This window comes from Egretta garzetta, unplaced genomic scaffold, assembly GCF_000687185.1.
Source record: "Egretta garzetta isolate BGI_Z169 unplaced genomic scaffold, ASM68718v1 scaffold187, whole genome shotgun sequence".
NCBI classification, from domain to species: Eukaryota; Metazoa; Chordata; class Aves; order Pelecaniformes; family Ardeidae; genus Egretta; species Egretta garzetta.
The window spans coordinates 1,242,500-1,249,518 of record NW_009260342.1 but is presented as its reverse complement, the minus strand read 5'-3'; the positions used below and the strand labels follow the sequence as shown (position 1 = coordinate 1,249,518).

The window sequence follows — 7,019 nt, the reverse complement described above, 5'->3', positions numbered from 1 at the left end:
TTTTTTTTTTTTTTTTTTTTTTTTTAAGAATGCAAGCCTGGATTCAATCCCCATCACTCCTTTTGTTGGGCAGAACAGGGAGTCAAGAACCCCTGAAGTGTAAATCCTTTTTTTGGAATAAAGGATGTGCTGTAGTGCATGCTTAAATTCTCTTTTTGTGGAGCTTAAGCCCTGCAGGTCCAAGTGATACGTGATCCACCAGGCTGATGGCACCTCCTGGGACTTGACCTTTACTGGGTGAATCGGAGAAGTCCTGAAATGTGTCTGGCCAGCTGGGCCAGTGTCACATAGGAGCTGGAGGGAAAAAGGCTATTTCCCACTTCCCAATTACTTCCAGGGCTCTGGGATGCCTGAGGCTTGAAATGACTCTGAACAGATAACGACTGGGTCAGTGTGGATCCTAAATGAGCAGAGGGATTACTCCGCTCTGTCCCCAAACTGCATATGGGGTTTGGCTTTCTTGTGGCGGGGTCAGACAGCACTGAAATGCTGGGCTCAGCCTTAGCAAGCTCCGGTCACCTGCAGAGCCTTGTCGTGTACCATATGCTTTCTGCTAATCGTTCCTGTACCGGAGAGCAGTCATGAGTGACAGGAGTTCCCGGCAAAAGCAACTCCGGGTTCCACCCTGGAACAGCCTAATGAGAGTCTCCTAATTGGGTTGCTGAAAGGAGGTGAGCAAGGAAGGCCAGCCTGCAGCTCTAGTAAATGGCTTCTTGGTGTTGCTCTCCGAAGACTGTATCACACTGCTTGTGAATTGTTTAATTGGCTTTAGAGGAGAACCAAGAGGCTGTTGTGTCCCCTTCAGCCTTTAGGAGAAAGAGGAAGGGTAGCTGGGGCTCCTTCTGTCCTGCTGGTGCAAGGCTGAGCTTTGCACCCCTGCTGCTGCCTGCCAGCTCTGTGCTGGCATTGGCTTGGTGAGTGCGTCTGTCTGCAGTAAGGACCTGTGTGTAGAGGGACAAGTTCCCTCTCGCTTGGAATAACAAGCACCACTAATCAGTCAACCCACTAATGGGTAGCTTGATGTGTAAGTGATACTGCTGTGAGCTCCCCGGGTGGCTGCTCAGACTCTGGCCTGCCTTCCTGCCATTTGCTGGCAGCAGCCTGTGGATGAAACATCTTGCTGGAAGATGAAATCTCCATCGGTGTGGCAGAAAGGCAATGGGAGGGGTGTGGGAGCTGCTCTGCCCATCAGTGTTCCCCCGTGGAGCTGGACACGTCTCTCTGAAATGGTCAGGGAGCATTCAAACTCATCCAGAAGTCTGGGATGGCAGTTTAAGCTGGAAGTGCAGTGGGACCTCGGCTTGGTCACTGGAAGAATGGCAAGGGAGGAGCGCACAGTCGATTTCTAGAGGCTTTGCAAAGGCCGAAGTGACATCTTAGCTGGCTGGCTCGCCTATCCGTCAAGCATACTCAAAACCTTCTGCCATTAGTGCTGTGTGCAGTGGGATCCATGAAGCCTCATCTCCTGTGGATATATAGCTTGGGTTTGGGTTTTCTGGTGTCTAGTAAGCTGTGTATGCTGAATGGAGCATTTCCCCTTACCAGGATATTTATAGCATTTCTCTCTCTCCCACGCAGATTGTCTGAGGTCTAATAAGGGATGATACACTACAGTTTGGAAGATGCTAATAATGTCTCTCCTCTGTTTGACAGTCTGTTCCCATGAAATTTATAGACTCTGACTGTCTCTGAGACCTCTGTCTCTCTGTCAGATCAGGTTGAAATCTGTTTGCAGTGTCAGAAGTTGCTGAGGAGTGGGCAGAGGACAGACTGATGCAGCAGGATTGCATATGCTTTGCACTTAGGAAATTAGGCTGAAAATGTGCCCAGCTCTGTTTCCTGCAGATCTGGGGTTGGGGTGGGGGGGCAGCTGTGGCTCAGCTCACCAAACTGTGAGTTTGGGAATGCAAGCTGGCTGTGTGGGAAGAAGGCGATGAGCTCGGAGACTACCCGGGAGAAGAACTGCTCTGCCCCCAGCCGTCTTGCATGGGCTGCCATGCTGGGGGCTCTTCAGGCGTGTTCGAGCTGCCTCGGGCAATGAGCACAAGTGCAGAGTGTGGCCTCTTGTGGAAAACAGCCCCTGAGGACGATAAACAAGCAAGCCCAGAGCTCCTGGCTGGTGTGAAGAATTGCCCAGCTAAAGGATAATGAATACCACAGCACGAGACAGAGCATTTCTCTGAGGCCATTCATCCCCTTTATCACCCCGCTAACAAGCCCCAGAGCGACTTCAGAGAGACTTCTCTGGAGCAGCACCATCCCTCAGCTGTGTTGATGGCTGGGTGCTGGGGGCCAGGAATACATTTTGTGGCAGGAGTGCTCAGTGGGAAACCACAGACCACCCTCCCAGATAACAACCCCGAGTTCGGGTGTCAGCAGTAGGGACTGTGCAGTAGCTCTGGCTTTGCTGGCATGGAGACCATACCCTCCTTTGGGCCATGCATGGTGCCACCTGAGAGATCTCGACGTAAAAGCCAAGCATCTGTCTTTTTTAAAGTACTTTTGGGCAGCGAGAGCCCTGCCGCACGCTTAGGAGGATTGCTTTATCCTAACTCCCAGCTCGTCTAAGATTTAAGATTTATAGGATTTATACAAGACCCAACAGGAGTTTGGGGCCGCCGGCACAGAGGTAAGTTGGTTCTGCTTCACTTGCGGCACAGCTGAGTCTGTGTGAGGAGGAGAGGGCAGGAGTGATGTGCTCTTTGCAAGAGCTAATAAAAGCTAATTCATCCCTTTGCTCCAAGACAGTAGGAAGCATTAGCAGCTGGCTGAGTGCATCCTCCACTGCGGCAGCGTGCTGGGTGCTGCTGCCTTGCCCCTGGCTGGGAGCAAAGCATGTCTTTCCGTGGAGGGGAAGGCGTTTCTGTCAGCAAGAGCTGCCTTGTCTGCGACTGTGTCAACAGGCAGCCCATGGTGCTGTCTGTAGCTGGCATCCCTCCTGGGAAGAAAAACCAGCCAGATAACCTGGGCAGGTGGGTCTGGGAATGAGGATGGACCACCCTAGGCCAATTTCCCATGCTGGACTTCAGCTCCGAGCAAGTACCTTTGCAGAGGGCTTGGGCCACAGCTTATGGGAGCAGAGAAAAGCACCATCCCTGATTTGACTGGACTACAGGAGGCCCCTGAAAGGGCTGCAGCCATTAGTGCCCAGATAGGCGACGGTATTCCAGTTTGGAATACCTTCAACAAGTACCTTGTGTGCTGATCTGTGTATTGTGCGTGCAGTGCCACCCTGTGTGCTCACCTACCAGAGTAATTGTGTCTAGGGCACAGTGCACAGTGGGTGAGCCTTAAGTAGAGCTAATTGTCAGTAATGGGAAGTTTTTTCTTTTTCCTCCTGTCTGTTTTCTTGATTTCTTCTTCTCCTCCAGGTTTAGCTGTTGGAGGATGCATTTTGTGTGGTCCATGGTAAGCACCCCAACATCCAGTGCCAGTGGCAGGCAGGGCTGGGAGAAGACAGGGAGATGTGGAGGAGGAGAAGGGAAAGCAAACAGGAGAGGTTGTCTTGTGTTTGGGTGTCCTCAACAAATGCTGGTGGTTTTGTAGGGGCAAAAAAGGAGGAGAAAGGCTGCAAAGCATTGTAGGTGGAGGGTGCAGAGAGCACCATGATGGGTAACTGGGTTGTTCCAGTAAGAGCAGAAACAGTAGGAGAGCAACAGTTGGTGGGGATGGTCTGGAGTGTGTTTGCAGAGCTGTGGCTCTGGAGCAGAGGAGAGAGATTGGTGTGTTATGGACCCAGGCGATTCCTTGAGTGCGAGCAGCACCACTAGCAAGAGGATTGTCATCCTAATTTTTTCTCTCCATTCTTCATCCATAGGTCTCCAAGCATTTTAAAAGGAAGCTAACACCGCAGATTGGAAAACTTCACATCTTGAGGCTTCAGAGACTAGTTCAAAGTCAGCCAGAGGAGCCAAGGCCACCACCTGTGAGTACTGAGCCCCCGCCACATGCTTTCCTCCCTGGCCCCAAATATTCTGCACTCCCGACCTTGGCCTTTCTCCCAGGCCCCTGCACTGACCAGATGTGATGATGGGGAACTCATTGGAAGCCAGTCATGTCCCACGGGGTGGCTGCAGGACACGTTGCCTCCTGTGGCAATGTGATCAGCTGGACTGCCTCTGGGAGGGAGGCACACTGGCACATGAAATGGCCCTTTGAAGTGAGGTTGAATTTACAGGGGTGCACTCTGGTCCCAGTCTGTGAGGCCTCTTGCCTGCCCTGACCTCTCTCCACATTATGGGAAGATTTCACTTGCAATCTGGAAACATTTGGCGTTTTTTCTTCTTTTGCCAGCACCATTAAATGTCGAGTTGAATGGAAACACAATACATCACCTTCCTCGTGGGCTGCCATTCAGCCAAGAGTAACAGAGATTAGCCTTCAATCACACAGGGGCTGGAGCTGAAGGAAACCTTCCCGAGGACATGCTGGAGAAACATTTTCATTAGCGGAGGAGAACTTGACAAAGATGAAGTGCCCCTTCACCTCAGCTGCTGGACCTCTCCCCTGCCTGGCGTTAACAGGATAGGGAAATGCTAACCGAGGAGCTGGTGCCAGCTGTGAGACTTTAAGTGTTGTCTGCATCCAGATGTGAGAAACAGCTGTGACATGGTGAAGCAGCGCTTTTATAGCCTGGTGGGGGTGGCTTTGGTTTTTCCCTGCCTATTGCCAAGCGCTCACTGCTGCAAGCAAACTGGCTGTCAGTTGAATGGAGGAAATGGGTGCTAGGTTGCAAGCCTGTGTATGTGCTGGATTGCAGGTATGTACCTGAATGGGCACCGTAGCATGGGCCAGGCAAGATGTCCTTGGGTGATAAGGTCCAAGGGTCCAGAGCGATCATGAGCTCTGCCTCCCACAACACCTTTTGCAAATGTAACAGGACTGCCTTTTGGGTAGCAGAGGCTTTCTCCGTTCCATGTAAAGCTGTTCCACAGCCCACTATCGCAGGCATCTGCTCTTAGTCTGCATCCCCCAGGGCAGTTGAGATGCCCAGGACTCACTTCTGCTATTGATGTCTCTGTTGTGTTGGAGAGACACACCCTGCACCCCAGCTGGGTGCCTGGCACAGACCTGTCTGTCCTGGTTACTGGGAATTAGCCAGCAGGATTCATGCAGTCGGTGTCTGCCATCCCCCACCTTGCCCCCCTGGGGCTGGTGTGCTCCTGACAACAGCAGGCTCCATCGCTTTCACTTGCAGCTAAAGGATGCCTTTCCTGGTCCTATCTTGCAGGTTGGAGGGAAATCATGTAATTTGTGTGGCACATTCCTTTGTGGGGGAAAAAAAAAAAAAAAAAAGAACCAACAGAAACCCTGGCTATTCTAGGTATTTTTAGCTCTTTGCAAAGGACCGTTAACGTATCTTTCTCTCTCTCTTTTTTAACTCCCTGAAGACCGTCCTCTCTTTGGGGCTGCCTGAGATACTGCATTAACGTCACATCTCTGTGGTGAGGGTAAGCCAGTGTTCAGCGCTCCCCAAGACTCTGACTTGCAGGGAGCCTCATCTCCCTCTTCTCCTTGCTCTCTGTGTGCCCACCACATGCACAGCCCTCTGAGAAGAGGCTCACTGGCCTGGAGCGTGACAGGGTCAGAGATGTTTATGTCTTCTGGCATGGGTTTTATCAGGAATGTGATTTGAGCTTCCTGAGACGGAGGCGACACGGCCTGGCAGCTAGGGCATTGGTTTGGGACACAAAACCAGGTGGCTTCTGGTTTTGGAGCATTCTCACATTAAGGTACCTCTCACTTCCCCCTCTTCCCTTTCAGAACTGCAAGCAGCCAAAATTAGAGGAAAACCTGGCTCCTGAGCTTTTTTCTCCTGAACCCTTCACCTGCCTTGTTTTCCTTTTTCTCCTACAATCTCAGTTGGCTGAGTTTCAGTGCCAGCCTATTGAAAGGAAAGGCACGTGCTGGCTTTCAGAGGGAGAGACCTCAGACAGGATAAATCTGGAGGCAATGAAATTGAGGGGAGGCAAGTCAGCTGCTCTGATGCTTTTATTATGGAGCCAGGCTGCCTGGGAATGAATCTTTCTTGAAGCATATGTTGCTGGATGACATTTCTACCAGGTCTCAGCAGTAACCTTCTCCAAGCCTTGCTGCCCAGGCCCAAGCTCGTCTGTTCCCAGGGCAAGAGGAGCGAATGTCATCTGGAAATGCCACAGGCAGCAGGGCTCAATGGTGCTCGATGCACCTCTGATGAGTCTGAAAGTACCTGGGCTTTGGCACCAGAAGCTCCTCAGGCTTTGGTGACTTCAGCTTATGGGCACATGTATTGATTTGTGAGAGAGATGTTGGCCTCTGCATGTGTTTCTCATTTCAGAAATGAAGAGGATGCAACAGAGATCAAAATGAAATCCTCCTCAGAGTTGCCCAGAAGGATGGATAACTGCAAGGAAAGATTACCCCATGGCTCTGCAAGAGGAAGATCTACTTGCTCAGTAACCTGATGATGAGGTACGGGCTCTGCTTTGTGCAGAGGCTGGAAGCCAGGAGAGATTTGGGGTTACAAAGAGGGCTGGGCAGTGTTTGCCGCCCTCTCTGCTCCCTTCATGTATCACTGTCAACTTAGATTTCACATCAAGAGGGTGATGTTATGGCTGGCGGTGACAATAGCAGAATGTCACTGGCAGAGGTGAAATATTTCCCTCTGTGAGGGTAATTCTTCCTTTTCCTTCCCCTTGGGTTACATCAAAAACCACTGGCTCCCACTGCCAAGCGGGGCATGCATACATGCTGCCCAAGGGACGATGTATACTGTGCTGAGCATCACTTGTCGTGCTGTGTCGGTAAGCAGCTCTGTGTCACTGATGCCTCTTTGCTGCGTGGGTGACCTGGGGCAGAGGGCAAACCCTTGTCATTCTCTGAGACAAATCGGGGCCATTGGGAGCTGCAGTGTTTGCCATCATGGGGACCATTGCACGGAGTGGTCCTTTGCCATGCTGGCATCCTTGTACCGGTAGGCGGTCTGTCAGGGATGTCCCTTCAGAGCCCCAGGGGCCATCTGTGCTCTTTGGGGGCCAGGC

General features: G+C 51.6%; 1 long non-coding RNA gene across 1 annotated transcript in view; it reads left to right on the top strand.

Moving 5' to 3' along the window:
* The window catches only part of LOC118452689, a 21,739-nt gene extending 16,835 nt beyond the window's left edge, over positions 1 to 4,904 (top strand). Inside the window, exons 7-8 of the long non-coding RNA XR_004842491.1 lie at positions 3,818 to 3,925; positions 4,294 to 4,904. This is a non-coding gene — a long non-coding RNA (uncharacterized LOC118452689). The remainder of the gene's footprint in view (positions 1 to 3,817; positions 3,926 to 4,293) is intronic.
* The last annotated feature ends 2,115 nt before the right edge of the window (positions 4,905 to 7,019 follow it).